The sequence below is a fragment of the Pleurodeles waltl genome, chromosome 12 (assembly GCF_031143425.1).
Source record: "Pleurodeles waltl isolate 20211129_DDA chromosome 12, aPleWal1.hap1.20221129, whole genome shotgun sequence".
Lineage (NCBI taxonomy): Eukaryota > Metazoa > Chordata > Amphibia > Caudata > Salamandridae > Pleurodeles > Pleurodeles waltl.
In genome coordinates this window covers 117,818,288-117,839,151 of record NC_090451.1, presented here as the reverse complement: position 1 = coordinate 117,839,151, position 20,864 = coordinate 117,818,288, and the positions used below count along the sequence as shown (strand labels likewise).

Here is a 20,864-nt window from a genome sequence, read left to right as displayed (position 1 = left end):
AGCAAACCTGGCTGGAGAGCTACTGTGTTGGACTGATCCTGTCGATTCAAGTGGTCTTTCCTAGAGAGTCGGAGGTCATGGAAATAGATGGAGTTGATGGTAATCTTCAGGGCTTTGAAGTTTTCCCATCATCATCTGTCTCAAAAAAATGTGCTAGTAAAGACAGAGAATAAGGTAGCTGTCTTTTACATTAACCAACAGTGAAGCATGCATTCAAAATCCCTCAATGCAATAGCAGAACAATTGGGTTATTGGGCAGAGATCAACCTGTTGCACACGTCGGCAGTACACATCAAGGGCACCGACAATGTGATGGCAGACAGCTGGAGGTTTCCAAATTTGCTGGAGTTTACGTTATCCAGGTCGTTGTTTTGAGAGATATGCCGAGAGTTTGTGAAACCCTTTCTGGATCTCTTTTCAAACAAGGACAATACTCATATTTGTCGATTCTGATCCAGGCTTCCGGAACAAGGAGCCTAGGTAGTGGACGTATTGGTGATAAAGTGGCTGAGAAGTCTCCTTTATACATTCCCCCACTTTTTATTGATCCAGATGGTTCTCTTCAAGTCTCAGCAGGGGGGAGGGAACTTTATTCTTGTGGGCCCTTATTGGCCAGAGATGTCATGGTTTCCTCTTCTGAACCCCTGGCTCTTCTACCTCCTTGAGTACTGCTCAAGTGTGTCTCTCTCAGAACGTCGTCCCTGACCTTCTTGCTCCAACTCACTCTATCGCTTTGGAGGTTGAGAAGTCTGGACTGCTAGCAAAGGGTCTTTCCTCTTCCTTAGTGGAGTTAATTCAGCACTCCAGCAGGCCTTCTACTTCGAAGTCTTACTCAAGGAACTGGAAGTCTTTTGAGACGTGATGTTCTGCTCATGATCTTTTGGCACCTACCTGTAGTTTGTCTGCTATTTTGCATTTTCTTCTGAATGGGTTTCACTTGAATCTCTTTCCACTCTGAAAGCTCATTGCTTTGCGATAAAGGTTTTTAGGGACTTTTCTGTACCTTCGTCGATGTTACAATCTTTGGTGTCTAGACTGTTCTGATCTTTTGTCAATTGTAAGACCAGTTGAAAAATCCCTTTTCCCCAACTCAGAATCTTCCTACTCTTTTATAGGCTTTGCAATTTTATCTCTTTGAGGATCTGGATACTGTAGACATAAAGATTGTTTCCTCTAAAGTTATTTTCCTATTTCCTATCACCTTGCTGAGAACAATTGGGGAGCTGGGAGCCTTAAAATGCTGTCCTCTCTTCAGTTGATACTTTGGAAGATGGGGTAACTTTAAGGCCTAGCCTTACCTTTGCTGCAAAGGTTAAGTCTATTTTTGATAGATCTTAGGAAATAATTCTTCCTTCTTTCATTCCCTCTCCTTCTTCTCCGGAGGAACATTTGCTGAATACACTTGATGTTTAAAGAGCTCTTTTCATTTATGTCACCAGGCCTCTGCAGTTCAGGAAAACCGACTCCTTGTTTGTGACTTTTGGACAGCCTGGAAAAGACAAGAAGGTGACTTTTATGACTCTGAGTAGGTGGATTAAGTTGTCAATTTTTCTGGCTTTGCAAGGCTTTTTAGAATATCTTCCAGTTCAGGGATGGTCTACGAGAGGAATGGCCACCTCCTGGGTTGAATTCCAGTGAGTAACAATCTAGGAAATTCCTAGGGTGGCTACTTGGTCCTCAGAGCATACATTTGTCAAGCATTATGGCTTAATAATTTTTCTGTTTTGCATTTGAGTACCAATGTTTTGAACTCTGCATTACCCTTAGTCCATCTTGTCTTTGTCACAAACATTACATCCTGCCCACCTTCCCATCAGTCCTTTGGCAAGGGCTTGGCACCCAGGTTGGGTGCATGGGGCTAGCATTTAAGGATCCTCCTTTTCTTTCTTCCTGTTGGAAGGTGACATCACCTTACTTTGTAATGACTGTCACAAGGACGCAATGGACTAAGACTAATGAAGATTACCAATAAGTAACCAACGCATCACCATTCTTTCTGAATGTGCGTGGCTCATTCCGCAGGACTTGTTCTTTGTATGATTCCTGGATTTTCAGAAGCCCTTTGATGGCAGCACCCCCACACTGAAAATTGTTCCAGCACCACTGTACAAGGGTCAGTTGTCATGCTCATCTGCGGCGTAAATTTGCATTGAAGTAGTCTAACTCCCCAGGCTTTGTCTTTTGCTCAATTTGCCTTAGTGAGTTTTCTTTCAATCACTGTCGACTTACTTTGATCTTTCTTTCTTCTTTTACTTCACCTTCGCCTTCAGTGTATCTTTCGGACCTCTTAAGAGACACACCCCCTTGTAGCCACTTCTATACTTCTGTCACCTAATTATTTTCCTATTCTTTCCCCTGTAACGTTGCTGATCCTAGCTATAGCATCACTATCCAGAATCTGTTCACCTGAGTTATGTTCCTCTTATCCCCACGCATCTAATAATCAGCTCTTGGTCTCCCTCCACCTCTCACGAGACATAGCCTGAGGCAGTGTCTCCATCTTGGAGAGACAATCCCTTGCACTTGTGTTGTTCTACTGGCACTGACGGCTTGAGCTTTGGTCAGCATTGGCAAAAGAAGGACGAATGGAAAGTGAACGTATACTGGAGCAACAGAGTGTATGGATTTATAAGAGCTTGATTAAATGAGAAAAAAGAGTTTAGTTGAGAGAAAAAATGCAACCTGGCCCGTACGGGGATTGAACCCACGACCGTGGCGTTATTAGCACCACGCTCTAACCAACTGAGCTAACCGGCCATGAGAACTAAATCTATCCTTTTTCCATGTAATGCAGATAGATAGAAGAGTTGGTCTCACTATCGCAATTCCTTCATACTTTTCTCCTTCCGCCCCCTGTCTGGATTTCAATAACAAGAGCTGTGGAGTGCTGCACGCCAGCCTCAGTGCCTCTTCTTTCACTCAATCTCACTGTGTGCTGTGATATCTTTGTAACATCGCTTGTTGCCGGAAAAAAAGGAAAGGATGGATAGTATTTTTATTCTTTTACATCAAAACCCAAAATGCATCGGCTTGCTTGCTCATTAAGTTTACAAGGCCAGCTGCTTTTGAGATATTATAATTATAGTGGTTATTCGGCGTTGGAGGTAAGAGAGTTTTTTTTAGGTCTGGCCGTTCCTTCTGCTTCAAATTACTTGAGCTCATGTCAACAAAGTAACAACAAAACATAGCCAACGGTTCGTTGCTCAAGCCTTCCCTACTGCGCCTTCCCATGTCTCTCCTGCCGACCACAGTGCAGGAAATCTGAGTTTGCATTTGCGCGAAGAGACGTACAACACAAGAAGGGGCGCTTTTGTGCGCCGGGCACCACCCGGCCTGTGCATTCCTCACTGTCGTGAGATAAGTTTACTCAGCAGAGCATGACGCTGCAATTGGTTAGTAGGGCAGGCCTGACCAGAATAGTATATTTGGGGTCATGTATTTGATTGCATTTTTAAAACAGTAACAGAACTTAACTGCAATGTTTAAATAGGTCTAGACATATTTAAACAGTGTCAATTTAATAGAAGAATTGTGGACAATTCAGAGGGGAGGCACCAATGTTTTTTTTCCCCATTGGGTGGATGCGGCATTAAAGAGTTTGAAGACCACTGGTCTAAGTGGACACTAATATACCTGGATGCTCCTGAATCCTCGCAACAGATGGCAGCAAACCTGGATGGAGAGCTACTGTGTTGGACTGATCCTGTCGATTCAAGTGGTCTTTCCGAGAGAGTCGGAGGTCATGGAAATAGATGGAGTTGATGGTAATCTTCAGGGCTTTGAAGTTTTCCCATCATCATCTGTCTCAATAAAATGTGCTAGTAAAGACAGAGAATAAGGTAGCTGTCTTTTACATTAACCAACAGTGAAGCATGCATTCAAAATCCCTCAATGCAATAGCAGAACAATTGGGTTATTGGGCAGAGATCAACCTGTTGCACACGTCGGCAGTACACATCAAGGGCACCGACAATGTGATGGCAGACAGCTGGAGGTTTTCCAATTTTGCTGGAGTTGACGTTATCTAGGTCGTTGTTTTGAGAGATATGCCGAGAGTTTGTGAAACCCTTTCTGGATCTCTTTTCAAACAAGGACAATGCTCATCTTTGTCGATTCTGATCCAGGCTTCCGGAACCAGGAGCCTAGGTAGTGGACGTATTGGTGATAAAGTGGCTGAGAAGTCTCCTTTATACATTCCCCCACTTTTTATTGATCCAGATGGATCTCTTCAAGTCTCAGCAGGGGGGAGGGAACTTTATTCTTGTGGGCCCTTATTGGCCAGAGATGTCATGGTTTCCTCTTCTGAACCCCTGGCTCTTCTACCTCCTTGAGTACTGCTCACGTGTATCTCTCTCAGAACGTCGTCCCTGACCTTCTTGCTCCAACTCACTCTATCGCTTTGGAGGTTGAGAAGTCTGGACTGCTAGCAAAGGGTCTTTCCTCTTCCTTAGTGGAGTTAATTCAGCACTCCAGCAGGCCTTCTACTTCGAAGTCTTACTCAAAGAACTGGAAGTCTTTTGAGACGTGATGTTCTGCTCATGATTTTTTGGCACCTACCTGTAGTTTGTCTGCTATTTTGCATTTTCTTCTGAATGGGTTTCAGTTGAATCTCTTTCCACTCTGAAAGCTCATTGCTTTGCGATAAAGGTTTTTAGGGACTTTTCTGTACCTTCGTCGATATTACAATCTTTGGTGTCTAGACTGTTCTGATCTTTTGTCAATTGTAAGACCAGTTGAAAAATCCCTTTTCTCCAACTCAGAATCTTCCTACTCTTTTATAGGCTTTGCAATTTTATCTCTTTGAGGATCTGGACACTGTAGACATAAAGATTGTTTCCTATAAAGTTATTTTCCTATTTCCTATCACCTTCCTGAGAACAATTGGGGAGCTGGGAGCCTTAAAATGCTGTCCTCTCTTCAGTTGATACTTTGGAAGATGGGGTAACTTTAAGCCTAGCCTTACCTTTCCTGCAAAGGTTAAGTCTATTTTTGATAGATCTTAGGAAATAATTCTTCCTTCTTTCATTCCCTCTCCTTCCTCTCCGGAGGAACATTTGCTGAATACACTTGATGTTTAAAGAGCTCTTTTCATTTATGTCACCAGGCCTCTGCAGTTCAGGAAAACCGACTCCTTGTTTGTGACTTTTGGACAGCCTGGAAAAGACAAGAAGGTGACTTTTATGACTCTGAGTAGGTGGATTAAGTTGTCAATTTTTCTGGCTTTGCAAGGCTTTTTAGAATATCTTCCAGTTCAGGGATGGTCTACGAGAGGAATGGCCACCTCCTGGGTTGAATTCCAGTGAGTAACAATCTAGGAAATTCCTAGGGTGGCTACTTGGTCCTCAGAGCATACATTTGTCAAGCATTATGGCTTAATAATTTTTCTGTTTTGCATTTGAGTACCAATGTTTTGAACTCTGCATTACCCTTAGTCCATCTTGTCTTTGTCACAAACATTACATCCTGCCCACCTTCCCATCAGTCCTTTGGCAAGGGCTTGGCACCCAGGTTGGGTGCATGGGGCTAGCATTTAAGGATCCTCCTGTTCTTTCTTCCTGTTGGAAGGTGACATCACCTTACTTTGTAATGACTGTCACAAGGACGCAATGGACTAAGGCTAATGAAGATTACCAATAAGTAACCAACGCATCACCATTCTTTCTGAATGTGCGTGGCTCATTCCGCAGGACTTGTTCTTTGTATGATTCCTGGATTTTCAGAAGCCCTTTGATGGCAGCACCCCCACACTGAAAATTGTTTCAGCACCACTGTACAAGGGTCAGTTGTCATGCTCATCTGCGGCGTAAATTTGCATTGAAGTAGTCTAACTCCCCAGGCTTTGTCTTTTGCTCAATTTGCCTTTGTGAGTTTTCTCTCAATCACTGTCGACTTCCTTTGATCTTTCTTTCTTCTTTTACTTCACCTTCGCCTTCAGTGTATCTTTCGGCCCTCTTAAGAGACACACCCCCTTGTAGCCACTTCTATACTTCTGTCACCTAATTATTTTCCTATCCTTTCCCCTGTAACGTTGCTGATCCTAGCTATAGCATCACTATCCAGAATCTGTTCACCTGAGTTATGTTCCACTTATCCACACGCATCTAATAATCAGCTCTTGGTCTCCCTCCACCTCTCACGAGACATAGTCTGAGGCAGTGTCTCCATCTTGGAGAGACAATCCCTTGCACTTGTGTTGTTCTACTGGCACTGCCGGCTTGAGCTTTGGTCATCAGTGGCAAAAGAAGGACTAATGGAAAGTGAACGTATACTGGAGCCACAGAGTGTATGGATTTATAAGAGCTTGATTAAATGAGAAAAAAAAGAGTTTAGTTGAGAGAAAAAATGCGACCTGGCCCGTACAGGGATTGAACCCGCAACCTTGGCGTTATTAGCACCACGCTCTAACCAACTGAGCTAACCAGCCATGAGTACTAAATATTTCCTTTTTCCATGTAATGCAGATAGATAGAAGAGGTGGTCTCACTATCGCAATTCCTTCATACTTTTCTCTTTCCGACCCCTGTCTGGATTTCAATAACAAGAGCTGTGGAGTGCTGCACGCCAGCCTCAGTGCCTCGTCTTTCACTCAATCTCACTGTGTGCTGTGATATCTTTGTAACATCGCTTGTTGCCGGAAAAAAAGGAAAGGATGGATAGTATTTTTATTCTTTTACAACAAAACCCAAAATGCATCGGCTTGCTTGCTCATTAAGTTTACAAGGCCAGCTGCTTTTGAGATATTATAATTATAGTGGTTATTTGGCGTTGGAGGTAAGAGAGTTTTTTTTAGGTCTGGTCGTTCCTTCTGCTTCAAATTACTTGAGCTCCTGTCAACAAAGTAACAACAAAACATAGCCAACGGTTCGTTGCTCAAGCCTTCCCTACTGCGCCTTCCCATGTCTCTCCTGCCGACCACAGTGCAGGAAATCTGAGTTTGCATTTGCGCGAAGAGACGTACAACACAAGAAGGCGCGCTTTTGTGCGCCGGGCACCACCCGGCCTGTGCATTCCTCACTGTCGTGAGATCAGTTTACTCAGCAGAGCATGACGCTGCAATTGGTTCGTAGGGCAGGCCTGACCAGAATAGTATATTTGGGGTCATGTATTTGATTGCATTTTTAAAACAGTAACAGAACTTAACTGCAATGTTTAAATAGGTCTAGACATATTTAAACAGTGTCAATTTAATAGAAGAATTGTGGACAATTCAGAGGGGAGGCACCAATGTTTTTTTTTCCCATTGGGTGGATGCGGCATTAAAGAGTTTGAAGACCACTGGTCTAAGTGGACACTAATATACCTGGATGCTCCTGAATCCTCGCAACAGATGCCAGCAAACCTGGCTGGAGAGCTACTGTGTTGGACTGATCCTGTCGATTCAAGTGGTCTTTCCTAGAGAGTCGGAGGTCATGGAAATAGATGGAGTTGATGGTAATCTTCAGGGCTTTGAAGTTTTCCCATCATCATCTGTCTCAAAAAAATGTGCTAGTAAAGACAGAGAATAAGGTAGCTGTCTTTTACATTAACCAACAGTTAAGCATGCATTCAAAATCCCTCAATGCAATAGCAGAACAATTGGGTTATTGGGCAGAGATCAACCTGTTGCACACGTCGGCAGTACACATCAAGGGCACCGACAATGTGATGGCAGACAGCTGGAGGTTTCCAAATTTGCTGGAGTTTACGTTATCCAGGTCGTTGTTTTGAGAGATATGCCGAGAGTTTGTGAAACCCTTTCTGGATCTCTTTTCAAACAAGGACAATACTCATATTTGTCGATTCTGATCCAGGCTTCCGGAACAAGGAGCCTAGGTAGTGGACGTATTGGTGATAAAGTGGCTGAGAAGTCTCCTTTATACATTCCCCCACTTTTTATTGATCCAGATGGTTCTCTTCAAGTCTCAGCAGGGGGGAGGGAACTTTATTCTTGTGGGCCCTTATTGGCCAGAGATGTCATGGTTTCCTCTTCTGAACCCCTGGCTCTTCTACCTCCTTGAGTACTGCTCAAGTGTGTCTCTCTCAGAACGTCGTCCCTGACCTTCTTGCTCCAACTCACTCTATCGCTTTGGAGGTTGAGAAGTCTGGACTGCTAGCAAAGGGTCTTTCCTCTTCCTTAGTGGAGTTAATTCAGCACTCCAGCAGGCCTTCTACTTCGAAGTCTTACTCAAGGAACTGGAAGTCTTTTGAGACGTGATGTTCTGCTCATGATCTTTTGGCACCTACCTGTAGTTTGTCTGCTATTTTGCATTTTCTTCTGAATGGGTTTCACTTGAATCTCTTTCCACTCTGAAAGCTCATTGCTTTGCGATAAAGGTTTTTAGGGACTTTTCTGTACCTTCGTCGATGTTACAATCTTTGGTGTCTAGACTGTTCTGATCTTTTGTCAATTGTAAGACCAGTTGAAAAATCCCTTTTCCCCAACTCAGAATCTTCCTACTCTTTTATAGGCTTTGCAATTTTATCTCTTTGAGGATCTGGATACTGTAGACATAAAGATTGTTTCCTCTAAAGTTATTTTCCTATTTCCTATCACCTTGCTGAGAACAATTGGGGAGCTGGGAGCCTTAAAATGATGTCCTCTCTTCATTTGATACTTTGGAAGATGGGGTAACTTTAAGGCCTAGCCTTACCTTTGCTGCAAAGGTTAAGTCTATTTTTGATAGATCTTAGGAAATAATTCTTCCTTCTTTCATTCCCTCTCCTTCTTCTCCGGAGGAACATTTGCTGAATACACTTGATGTTTAAAGAGCTCTTTTCATTTATGTCACCAGGCCTCTGCAGTTCAGGAAAACCGACTCCTTGTTTGTGACTTTTGGACAGCCTGGAAAAGACAAGAAGGTGACTTTTATGACTCTGAGTAGGTGGATTAAGTTGTCAATTTTTCTGGCTTTGCAAGGCTTTTTAGAATATCTTCCAGTTCAGGGATGGTCTACGAGAGGAATGGCCACCTCCTGGGTTGAATTCCAGTGAGTAACAATCTAGGAAATTCCTAGGGTGGCTACTTGGTCCTCAGAGCATACATTTGTCAAGCATTATGGCTTAATAATTTTTCTGTTTTGCATTTGAGTACCAATGTTTTGAACTCTGCATTACCCTTAGTCCATCTTGTCTTTGTCACAAACATTACATCCTGCCCACCTTCCCATCAGTCCTTTGGCAAGGGCTTGGCACCCAGGTTGGGTGCATGGGGCTAGCATTTAAGGATCCTCCTTTTCTTTCTTCCTGTTGGAAGGTGACATCACCTTACTTTGTAATGACTGTCACAAGGACGCAATGGACTAAGACTAATGAAGATTACCAATAAGTAACCAACGCATCACCATTCTTTCTGAATGTGCGTGGCTCATTCCGCAGGACTTGTTCTTTGTATGATTCCTGGATTTTCAGAAGCCCTTTGATGGCAGCACCCCCACACTGAAAATTGTTCCAGCACCACTGTACAAGGGTCAGTTGTCATGCTCATCTGCGGCGTAAATTTGCATTGAAGTAGTCTAACTCCCCAGGCTTTGTCTTTTGCTCAATTTGCCTTAGTGAGTTTTCTCTCAATCACTGTCGACTTACCTTGATCTTTCTTTCTTCTTTTACTTCACCTTCGCCTTCAGTGTATCTTTCGGCCCTCTTAAGAGACACACCCCCTTGTAGCCACTTCTATACTTCTGTCACCTAATTATTTTCCTATTCTTTCCCCTGTAACGTTGCTGATCCTAGCTATAGCATCACTATCCAGAATCTGTTCACCTGAGTTATGTTCCTCTTATCCCCACGCATCTAATAATCAGCTCTTGGTCTCCCTCCACCTCTCACGAGACATAGCCTGAGGCAGTGTCTCCATCTTGGAGAGACAATCCCTTGCACTTGTGTTGTTCTACTGGCACTGACGGCTTGAGCTTTGGTCAGCATTGGCAAAAGAAGGACTAATGGAAAGTGAACGTATACTGGAGCAACAGAGTGTATGGATTTATAAGAGCTTGATTAAATGAGAAAAAAGAGTTTAGTTGAGAGAAAAAATGCAACCTGGCCCGTACGGGGATTGAACCCGCGACCGTGGCGTTATTAGCACCACGCTCTAACCAACTGAGCTAACCGGCCATGAGAACTAAATCTATCCTTTTTCCATGTAATGCAGATAGATAGAAGAGTTGGTCTCACTATCGCAATTCCTTCATACTTTTCTCCTTCCGCCCCCTGTCTGGATTTCAATAACAAGAGCTGTGGAGTGCTGCACGCCAGCCTCAGTGCCTCTTCTTTCACTCAATCTCACTGTGTGCTGTGATATCTTTGTAACATCGCTTGTTGCCGGAAAAAAAGGAAAGGATGGATAGTATTTTTATTCTTTTACATCAAAACCCAAAATGCATCGGCTTGCTTGCTCATTAAGTTTACAAGGCCAGCTGCTTTTGAGATATTATAATTATAGTGGTTATTCGGCGTTGGAGGTAAGAGAGTTTTTTTTAGGTCTGGCCGTTCCTTCTGCTTCAAATTACTTGAGCTCATGTCAACAAAGTAACAACAAAACATAGCCAACGGTTCGTTGCTCAAGCCTTCCCTACTGCGCCTTCCCATGTCTCTCCTGCCGACCACAGTGCAGGAAATCTGAGTTTGCATTTGCGCGAAGAGACGTACAACACAAGAAGGGGCGCTTTTGTGCGCCGGGCACCACCCGGCCTGTGCATTCCTCACTGTCGTGAGATAAGTTTACTCAGCAGAGCATGACGCTGCAATTGGTTAGTAGGGCAGGCCTGACCAGAATAGTATATTTGGGCTCATGTATTTGATTGCATTTTTAAAACAGTAACAGAACTTAACTGCAATGTTTAAATAGGTCTAGACATATTTAAACAGTGTCAATTTAATAGAAGAATTGTGGACAATTCAGAGGGGAGGCACCAATGTTTTTTTTCCCCATTGGGTGAATGCGGCATTAAAGAGTTTGAAGACCACTGGTCTAAGTGGACACTAATATACCTGGATGCTCCTGAATCCTCGCAACAGATGGCAGCAAACCTGGATGGAGAGCTACTGTGTTGGACTGATCCTGTCGATTCAAGTGGTCTTTCCTAGAGAGTCGGAGGTCATGGAAATAGATGGAGTTGATGGTAATCTTCAGGGCTTTGAAGTTTTCCCATCATCATCTGTCTCAAAAAAATGTGCTAGTAAAGACAGAGAATAAGGTAGCTGTCTTTTACATTAACCAACAGTGAAGCATGCATTCAAAATCCCTCAATGCAATAGCAGAACAATTGGGTTATTGGGCAGAGATCAACCTGTTGCACACGTCGGCAGTACACATCAAGGGCACCGACAATGTGATGGCAGACAGCTGGAGGTTTTCCAATTTTGCTGGAGTTGACGTTATCTAGGTCGTTGTTTTGAGAGATATGCCGAGAGTTTGTGAAACCCTTTCTGGATCTCTTTTCAAACAAGGACAATGCTCATCTTTGTCGATTCTGATCCAGGCTTCCGGAACCAGGAGCCTAGGTAGTGGACGTATTGGTGATAAAGTGGCTGAGAAGTCTCCTTTATACATTCCCCCACTTTTTATTGATCCAGATGGATCTCTTCAAGTCTCAGCAGGGGGAGGGAACTTTATTCTTGTGGGCCCTTATTGGCCAGAGATGTCATGGTTTCCTCTTCTGAACCCCTGGCTCTTCTACCTCCTTGAGTACTGCTCACGTGTATCTCTCTCAGAACGTCGTCCCTGACCTTCTTGCTCCAACTCACTCTATCGCTTTGGAGGTTGAGAAGTCTGGACTGCTAGCAAAGGGTCTTTCCTCTTCCTTAGTGGAGTTAATTCAGCACTCCAGCAGGCCTTCTACTTCGAAGTCTTACTCAAAGAACTGGAAGTCTTTTGAGACGTGATGTTCTGCTCATGATTTTTTGGCACCTACCTGTAGTTTGTCTGCTATTTTGCATTTTCTTCTGAATGGGTTTCAGTTGAATCTCTTTCCACTCTGAAAGCTCATTGCTTTGCGATAAAGGTTTTTAGGGACTTTTCTGTACCTTCGTCGATATTACAATCTTTGGTGTCTAGACTGTTCTGATCTTTTGTCAATTGTAAGACCAGTTGAAAAATCCCTTTTCTCCAACTCAGAATCTTCCTACTCTTTTATAGGCTTTGCAATTTTATCTCTTTGAGGATCTGGACACTGTAGACATAAAGATTGTTTCCTATAAAGTTATTTTCCTATTTCCTATCACCTTCCTGAGAACAATTGGGGAGCTGGGAGCCTTAAAATGCTGTCCTCTCTTCAGTTGATACTTTGGAAGATGGGGTAACTTTAAGCCTAGCCTTACCTTTCCTGCAAAGGTTAAGTCTATTTTTGATAGATCTTAGGAAATAATTCTTCCTTCTTTCATTCCCTCTCCTTCCTCTCCGGAGGAACATTTGCTGAATACACTTGATGTTTAAAGAGCTCTTTTCATTTATGTCACCAGGCCTCTGCAGTTCAGGAAAACCGACTCCTTGTTTGTGACTTTTGGACAGCCTGGAAAAGACAAGAAGGTGACTTTTATGACTCTGAGTAGGTGGATTAAGTTGTCAATTTTTCTGGCTTTGCAAGGCTTTTTAGAATATCTTCCAGTTCAGGGATGGTCTACGAGAGGAATGGCCACCTCCTGGGTTGAATTCCAGTGAGTAACAATCTAGGAAATTCCTAGGGTGGCTACTTGGTCCTCAGAGCATACATTTGTCAAGCATTATGGCTTAATGATTTTTCTGTTTTGCATTTGAGTACCAATGTTTTGAACTCTGCATTATCCTTAGTCCATCTTGTCTTTGTCACAAACATTACATCCTGCCCACCTTCCCATCAGTCCTTTGGCAAGGGCTTGGCACCCAGGTTGGGTGCATGGGGCTAGCATTTAAGGATCCTCCTGTTCTTTCTTCCTGTTGGAAGGTGACATCACCTTACTTTGTAATGACTGTCACAAGGACGCAATGGACTAAGGCTAATGAAGATTACCAATAAGTAACCAACGCATCACCATTCTTTCTGAATGTGCGTGGCTCATTCCGCAGGACTTGTTCTTTGTATGATTCCTGGATTTTCAGAAGCCCTTTGATGGCAGCACCCCCACACTGAAAATTGTTTCAGCACCACTGTACAAGGGTCAGTTGTCATGCTCATCTGCGGCGTAAATTTGCATTGAAGTAGTCTAACTCCCCAGGCTTTGTCTTTTGCTCAATTTGCCTTTGTGAGTTTTCTCTCAATCACTGTTGACTTCCTTTGATCTTTCTTTCTTCTTTTACTTCACCTTCGCCTTCAGTGTATCTTTCGGCCCTCTTAAGAGACACACCCCCTTGTAGCCACTTCTATACTTCTGTCACCTAATTATTTTCCTATCCTTTCCCCTGTAACGTTGCTGATCCTAGCTATAGCATCACTATCCAGAATCTGTTCACCTGAGTTATGTTCCACTTATCCACACGCATCTAATAATCAGCTCTTGGTCTCCCTCCACCTCTCACGAGACATAGTCTGAGGCAGTGTCTCCATCTTGGAGAGACAATCCCTTGCACTTGTGTTGTTCTACTGGCACTGCCGGCTTGAGCTTTGGTCATCAGTGGCAAAAGAAGGACTAATGGAAAGTGAACGTATACTGGAGCAACAGAGTGTATGGATTTATAAGAGCTTGATTAAATGAGAAAAAAAGAGTTTAGTTGAGAGAAAAAATGCGACCTGGCCCGTACAGGGATTGAACCCGCAACCTTGGCGTTATTAGCACCACGCTCTAACCAACTGAGCTAACCAGCCATGAGTACTAAATATTTTCTTTTTCCATGTAATGCAGATAGATAGAAGAGGTGGTCTCACTATCGCAATTCCTTCATACTTTTCTCTTTCCGACCCCTGTCTGGATTTCAATAACAAGAGCTGTGGAGTGCTGCACGCCAGCCTCAGTGCCTCGTCTTTCACTCAATCTCACTGTGTGCTGTGATATCTTTGTAACATCGCTTGTTGCCGGAAAAAAAGGAAAGGATGGATAGTATTTTTATTCTTTTACAACAAAACCCAAAATGCATCGGCTTGCTTGATCATTAAGTTTACAAGGCCAGCTGCTTTTGAGATATTATAATTATAGTGGTTATTTGGCGTTGGAGGTAAGAGAGTTTTTTTTAGGTCTGGTCGTTCCTTCTGCTTCAAATTACTTGAGCTCCTGTCAACAAAGTAACAACAAAACATAGCCAACGGTTCGTTGCTCAAGCCTTCCCTACTGCGCCTTCCCATGTCTCTCCTGCCGACCACAGTGCAGGAAATCTGAGTTTGCATTTGCGCGAAGAGACGTACAACACAAGAAGGCGCGCTTTTGTGCGCCGGGCACCACCCGGCCTGTGCATTCCTCACTGTTGTGAGATCAGTTTACTCAGCAGAGCATGACGCTGCAATTGGTTAGTAGGGCAGGCCTGACCAGAATAGTATATTTGGGGTCATGTATTTGATTGCATTTTTAAAACAGTAACAGAACTTAACTGCAATGTTTAAATAGGTCTAGACATATTTAAACAGTGTCAATTTAATAGAAGAATTGTGGACAATTCAGAGGGGAGGCACCAATGTTTTTTTTTCCCATTGGGTGGATGCGGCATTAAAGAGTTTGAAGACCACTGGTCTAAGTGGACACTAATATACCTGGATGCTCCTGAATCCTCGCAACAGATGCCAGCAAACCTGGCTGGAGAGCTACTGTGTTGGACTGATCCTGTCGATTCAAGTGGTCTTTCCTAGAGAGTCGGAGGTCATGGAAATAGATGGAGTTGATGGTAATCTTCAGGGCTTTGAAGTTTTCCCATCATCATCTGTCTCAAAAAAATGTGCTAGTAAAGACAGAGAATAAGGTAGCTGTCTTTTACATTAACCAACAGTGAAGCATGCATTCAAAATCCCTCAATGCAATAGCAGAACAATTGGGTTATTGGGCAGAGATCAACCTGTTGCACACGTCGGCAGTACACATCAAGGGCACCGACAATGTGATGGCAGACAGCTGGAGGTTTCCAAATTTGCTGGAGTTTACGTTATCCAGGTCGTTGTTTTGAGAGATATGCCGAGAGTTTGTGAAACCCTTTCTGGATCTCTTTTCAAACAAGGACAATACTCATATTTGTCGATTCTGATCCAGGCTTCCGGAACAAGGAGCCTAGGTAGTGGACGTATTGGTGATAAAGTGGCTGAGAAGTCTCCTTTATACATTCCCCCACTTTTTATTGATCCAGATGGTTCTCTTCAAGTCTCAGCAGGGGGGAGGGAACTTTATTCTTGTGGGCCCTTATTGGCCAGAGATGTCATGGTTTCCTCTTCTGAACCCCTGGCTCTTCTACCTCCTTGAGTACTGCTCAAGTGTGTCTCTCTCAGAACGTCGTCCCTGACCTTCTTGCTCCAACTCACTCTATCGCTTTGGAGGTTGAGAAGTCTGGACTGCTAGCAAAGGGTCTTTCCTCTTCCTTAGTGGAGTTAATTCAGCACTCCAGCAGGCCTTCTACTTCGAAGTCTTACTCAAGGAACTGGAAGTCTTTTGAGACGTGATGTTCTGCTCATGATCTTTTGGCACCTACCTGTAGTTTGTCTGCTATTTTGCATTTTCTTCTGAATGGGTTTCACTTGAATCTCTTTCCACTCTGAAAGCTCATTGCTTTGCGATAAAGGTTTTTAGGGACTTTTCTGTACCTTCGTCGATGTTACAATCTTTGGTGTCTAGACTGTTCTGATCTTTTGTCAATTGTAAGACCAGTTGAAAAATCCCTTTTCCCCAACTCAGAATCTTCCTACTCTTTTATAGGCTTTGCAATTTTATCTCTTTGAGGATCTGGATACTGTAGACATAAAGATTGTTTCCTCTAAAGTTATTTTCCTATTTCCTATCACCTTGCTGAGAACAATTGGGGAGCTGGGAGCCTTAAAATGCTGTCCTCTCTTCATTTGATACTTTGGAAGATGGGGTAACTTTAAGGCCTAGCCTTACCTTTGCTGCAAAGGTTAAGTCTATTTTTGATAGATCTTAGGAAATAATTCTTCCTTCTTTCATTCCCTCTCCTTCTTCTCCGGAGGAACATTTGCTGAATACACTTGATGTTTAAAGAGCTCTTTTCATTTATGTCACCAGGCCTCTGCAGTTCAGGAAAACCGACTCCTTGTTTGTGACTTTTGGACAGCCTGGAAAAGACAAGAAGGTGACTTTTATGACTCTGAGTAGGTGGATTAAGTTGTCAATTTTTCTGGCTTTGCAAGGCTTTTTAGAATATCTTCCAGTTCAGGGATGGTCTACGAGAGGAATGGCCACCTCCTGGGTTGAATTCCAGTGAGTAACAATCTAGGAAATTCCTAGGGTGGCTACTTGGTCCTCAGAGCATACATTTGTCAAGCATTATGGCTTAATAATTTTTCTGTTTTGCATTTGAGTACCAATGTTTTGAACTCTGCATTACCCTTAGTCCATCTTGTCTTTGTCACAAACATTACATCCTGCCCACCTTCCCATCAGTCCTTTGGCAAGGGCTTGGCACCCAGGTTGGGTGCATGGGGCTAGCATTTAAGGATCCTCCTTTTCTTTCTTCCTGTTGGAAGGTGACATCACCTTACTTTGTAATGACTGTCACAAGGACGCAATGGACTAAGACTAATGAAGATTACCAATAAGTAACCAACGCATCACCATTCTTTCTGAATGTGCGTGGCTCATTCCGCAGGACTTGTTCTTTGTATGATTCCTGGATTTTCAGAAGCCCTTTGATGGCAGCACCCCCACACTGAAAATTGTTCCAGCACCACTGTACAAGGGTCAGTTGTCATGCTCATCTGCGGCGTAAATTTGCATTGAAGTAGTCTAACTCCCCAGGCTTTGTCTTTTGCTCAATTTGCCTTAGTGAGTTTTCTCTCAATCACTGTCGACTTACTTTGATCTTTCTTTCTTCTTTTACTTCACCTTCGCCTTCAGTGTATCTTTCGGACCTCTTAAGAGACACACCCCCTTGTAGCCACTTCTATACTTCTGTCACCTAATTATTTTCCTATTCTTTCCCCTGTAACGTTGCTGATCCTAGCTATAGCATCACTATCCAGAATCTGTTCACCTGAGTTATGTTCCTCTTATCCCCACGCATCTAATAATCAGCTCTTGGTCTCCCTCCACCTCTCACGAGACATAGCCTGAGGCAGTGTCTCCATCTTGGAGAGACAATCCCTTGCACTTGTGTTGTTCTACTGGCACTGACGGCTTGAGCTTTGGTCAGCATTGGCAAAAGAAGGACTAATGGAAAGTGAACGTATACTGGAGCAACAGAGTGTATGGATTTATAAGAGCTTGATTAAATGAGAAAAAAGAGTTTAGTTGAGAGAAAAAATGCAACCTGGCCCGTACGGGGATTGAACCCACGACCGTGGCGTTATTAGCACCACGCTCTAACCAACTGAGCTAACCGGCCATGAGAACTAAATCTATCCTTTTTCCATGTAATGCAGATAGATAGAAGAGTTGGTCTCACTATCGCAATTCCTTCATACTTTTCTCCTTCCGCCCCCTGTCTGGATTTCAATAACAAGAGCTGTGGAGTGCTGCACGCCAGCCTCAGTGCCTCTTCTTTCACTCAATCTCACTGTGTGCTGTGATATCTTTGTAACATCGCTTGTTGCCGGAAAAAAAGGAAAGGATGGATAGTATTTTTATTCTTTTACAACAAAACCCAAAATGCATCGGCTTGCTTGCTCATTAAGTTTACAAGGCCAGCTGCTTTTGAGATATTATAATTATAGTGGTTATTCGGCGTTGGAGGTAAGAGAGTTTTTTTTAGGTCTGGCCGTTCCTTCTGCTTCAAATTACTTGAGCTCATGTCAACAAAGTAACAACAAAACATAGCCAACGGTTCGTTGCTCAAGCCTTCCCTACTGCGCCTTCCCATGTCTCTCCTGCCGACCACAGTGCAGGAAATCTGAGTTTGCATTTGCGCGAAGAGACGTACAACACAAGAAGGCGCGCTTTTGTGCGCCGGGCACCACCCGGCCTGTGCATTCCTCACTGTCGTGAGATAAGTTTACTCAGCAGAGCATGACGCTGCAATTGGTTAGTAGGGCAGGCCTGACCAGAATAGTATATTTGGGGTCATGTATTTGATTGCATTTTTAAAACAGTAACAGAACTTAACTGCAATGTTTAAATAGGTCTAGACATATTTAAACAGTGTCAATTTAATAGAAGAATTGTGGACAATTCAGAGGGGAGGCACCAATGTTTTTTTTCCCCATTGGGTGGATGCGGCATTAAAGAGTTTGAAGACCACTGGTCTAAGTGGACACTAATATACCTGGATGCTCCTGAATCCTCGCAACAGATGCCAGCAAACCTGGCTGGAGAGCTACTGTGTTGGACTGATCCTGTCGATTCAAGTGGTCTTTCCTAGAGAGTCGGAGGTCATGGAAATAGATGGAGTTGATGGTAATCTTCAGGGCTTTGAAGTTTTCCCATCATCATCTGTCTCAAAAAAATGTGCTAGTAAAGACAGAGAATAAGGTAGCTGTCTTTTACATTAACCAACAGTGAAGCATGCATTCAAAATCCCTCAATGCAATAGCAGAACAATTGGGTTATTGGGCAGAGATCAACCTGTTGCACACGTCGGCAGTACACATCAAGGGCACCGACAAAGTGATGGCAGACAGCTGGAGGTTTTCCAATTTTGCTGGAGTTGACGTTATCTAGGTCGTTGTTTTGAGAGATATGCCGATAGTTTGTGAAACCCTTTCTGGATCTCTTTTCAAACAAGGACAATGCTCATCTTTGTCGATTCTGATCCAGGCTTCCGGAACCAGGAGCCTAGGTAGTGGACGTATTGGTGATAAAGTGGCTGAGAAGTGTCCTTTATACATTCCCCCACTTTTTATTGATCCAGATGGATCTCTTCAAGTCTCAGCAGGGGGGAGGGAACTTTATTCTTGTGGGCCCTTATTGGCCAGAGATGTCACGGTTTTCTCTTCTGAACCCCTGGCTCTTCTACCTCCTTGAGTACTGCTCACGTGTGTCTCTCTCAGAACGTCGTCCCTGACCTTCTTGCTTCAACTCACTCTATCGCTTTGGAGGTTGAGAAGTCTGGACTGCTAGCAAAGGGTCTTTCCTCTTCCTTAGTGGAGTTAATTCAGCACTCCAGCAGGCCTTCTACTTCGAAGTCTTACTCAAAGAACTGGAAGTCTTTTGAGACGTGATGTTCTGCTCATGATTTTTTGGCACCTACCTGTAGTTTGTCTGCTATTTTGCATTTTCTTCTGAATGGGTTTCAGTTGAATCTCTTTCCACTCTGAAAGCTCATTGCTTTGCGATAAAGGTTTTTAGGGACTTTTCTGTACCTTCGTCGATATTACAATCTTTGGTGTCTAGACTGTTCTGATCTTTTGTCAATTGTAAGACCAGTTGAAAAATCCCTTTTCTCCAACTCAGAATCTTCCTACTCTTTTATAGGCTTTGCAATTTTATCTCTTTGAGGATCTGGACACTGTAGACATAAAGATTGTTTCCTATAAAGTTATTTTCCTATTTCCTATCACCTTCCTGAGAACAATTGGGGAGCTGGGAGCCTTAAAATGCTGTCCTCTCTTCAGTTGATACTTTGGAAGATGGGGTAACTTTAAGGCCTAGCCTTACCTTTCCTGCAAAGGTTAAGTCTATTTTTGATAGATCTTAGGAAATAATTCTTCCTTCTTTCATTCCCTCTCCTTCCTCTCCGGAGGAACATTTGCTGAATACACTTGATGTTTAAAGAGCTCTTTTCATTTATGTCACCAGGCCTCTGCAGTTCAGGAAAACCGACTCCTTGTTTGTGACTTTTGGACAGCCTGGAAAAGACAAGAAGGTGACTTTTATGACTCTGAGTAGGTGGATTAAGTTGTCAATTTTTCTGGCTTTGCAAGGCTTTTTAGAATATCTTCCAGTTCAGGGATGGTCTACGAGAGGAATGGCCACCTCCTGGGTTGAATTCCAGTGAGTAACAATCTAGGAAATTCCTAGGGTGGCTACTTGGTCCTCAGAGCATACATTTGTCAAGCATTATGGCTTAATAATTTTTCTGTTTTGCATTTGAGTACCAATGTTTTGAACTCTGCATTACCCTTAGTCCATCTTGTCTTTGTCACAAACATTACATCCTGCCCACCTTCCCATCAGTCCTTTGGCAAGGGCTTGGCACCCAGGTTGGGTGCATGGGGCTAGCATTTAAGGATCCTCCTGTTCTTTCTTCCTGTTGGAAGGTGACATCACCTTACTTTGTAATGACTGTCACAAGGACGCAATGGACTAAGGCTAATGAAGATTACCAATAAGTAACCAACGCATCACCATTCTTTCTGAATGTGCGTGGCTCATTCCGCAGGACTTGTTCTTTGTATGATTCCTGGATTTTCAGAAGCCCTTTGATGGCAGCACCCCCACACTGAAAATTGTTTCAGCACCACTGTACAAGGGTCAGTTGTCATGCTCATCTGCGGCGTAAATTTGCATTGAAGTAGTCTAACTCCCCAGGCTTTGTCTTTTGCTCAATTTGCCTTTGTGAGTTTTCTCTCAATCACTGTCGACTTCCTTTGATCTTTCTTTCTTCTTTTACTTCACCTTCGCCTTCAGTGTATCTTTCGGCCCTCTTAAGAGACACACCCCCTTGTAGCCACTTCTATACTTCTGTCACCTAATTATTTTCCTATCCTTTCCCCTGTAACGTTGCTGATCCTAGCTATAGCATCACTATCCAGAATCTGTTCACCTGAGTTATGTTCCACTTATCCACACGCATCTAATAATCAGCTCTTGGTCTCCCTCCACCTCTCACGAGACATAGTCTGAGGCAGTGTCTCCATCTTGGAGAGACAATCCCTTGCACTTGTGTTGTTCTA

General features: G+C 43.3%; 5 non-coding genes across 5 annotated transcripts; all 5 read right to left on the bottom strand.

Moving 5' to 3' along the window:
• Positions 1-2,683: 2,683 nt before the first annotated feature.
• On the bottom strand, positions 2,684-2,757 carry TRNAI-AAU (transfer RNA isoleucine (anticodon AAU)). Its single transcript has one exon. It is a non-coding gene; the product is annotated as a tRNA-Ile (tRNA).
• A 3,593-nt stretch (positions 2,758-6,350) lies between these two features.
• On the bottom strand, positions 6,351-6,424 carry TRNAI-AAU (transfer RNA isoleucine (anticodon AAU)). Its single transcript has one exon. It is a non-coding gene; the product is annotated as a tRNA-Ile (tRNA).
• Positions 6,425-10,015: 3,591 nt separating this feature from the next.
• On the bottom strand, positions 10,016-10,089 carry TRNAI-AAU (transfer RNA isoleucine (anticodon AAU)). The gene has a single exon. It is a non-coding gene; the product is annotated as a tRNA-Ile (tRNA).
• Positions 10,090-13,680: 3,591 nt separating this feature from the next.
• TRNAI-AAU (transfer RNA isoleucine (anticodon AAU)) lies at positions 13,681-13,754 on the bottom strand. Its single transcript has one exon. It is a non-coding gene; the product is annotated as a tRNA-Ile (tRNA).
• A 3,591-nt stretch (positions 13,755-17,345) lies between these two features.
• On the bottom strand, positions 17,346-17,419 carry TRNAI-AAU (transfer RNA isoleucine (anticodon AAU)). Its single transcript has one exon. It is a non-coding gene; the product is annotated as a tRNA-Ile (tRNA).
• Positions 17,420-20,864: the final 3,445 nt, after the last annotated feature.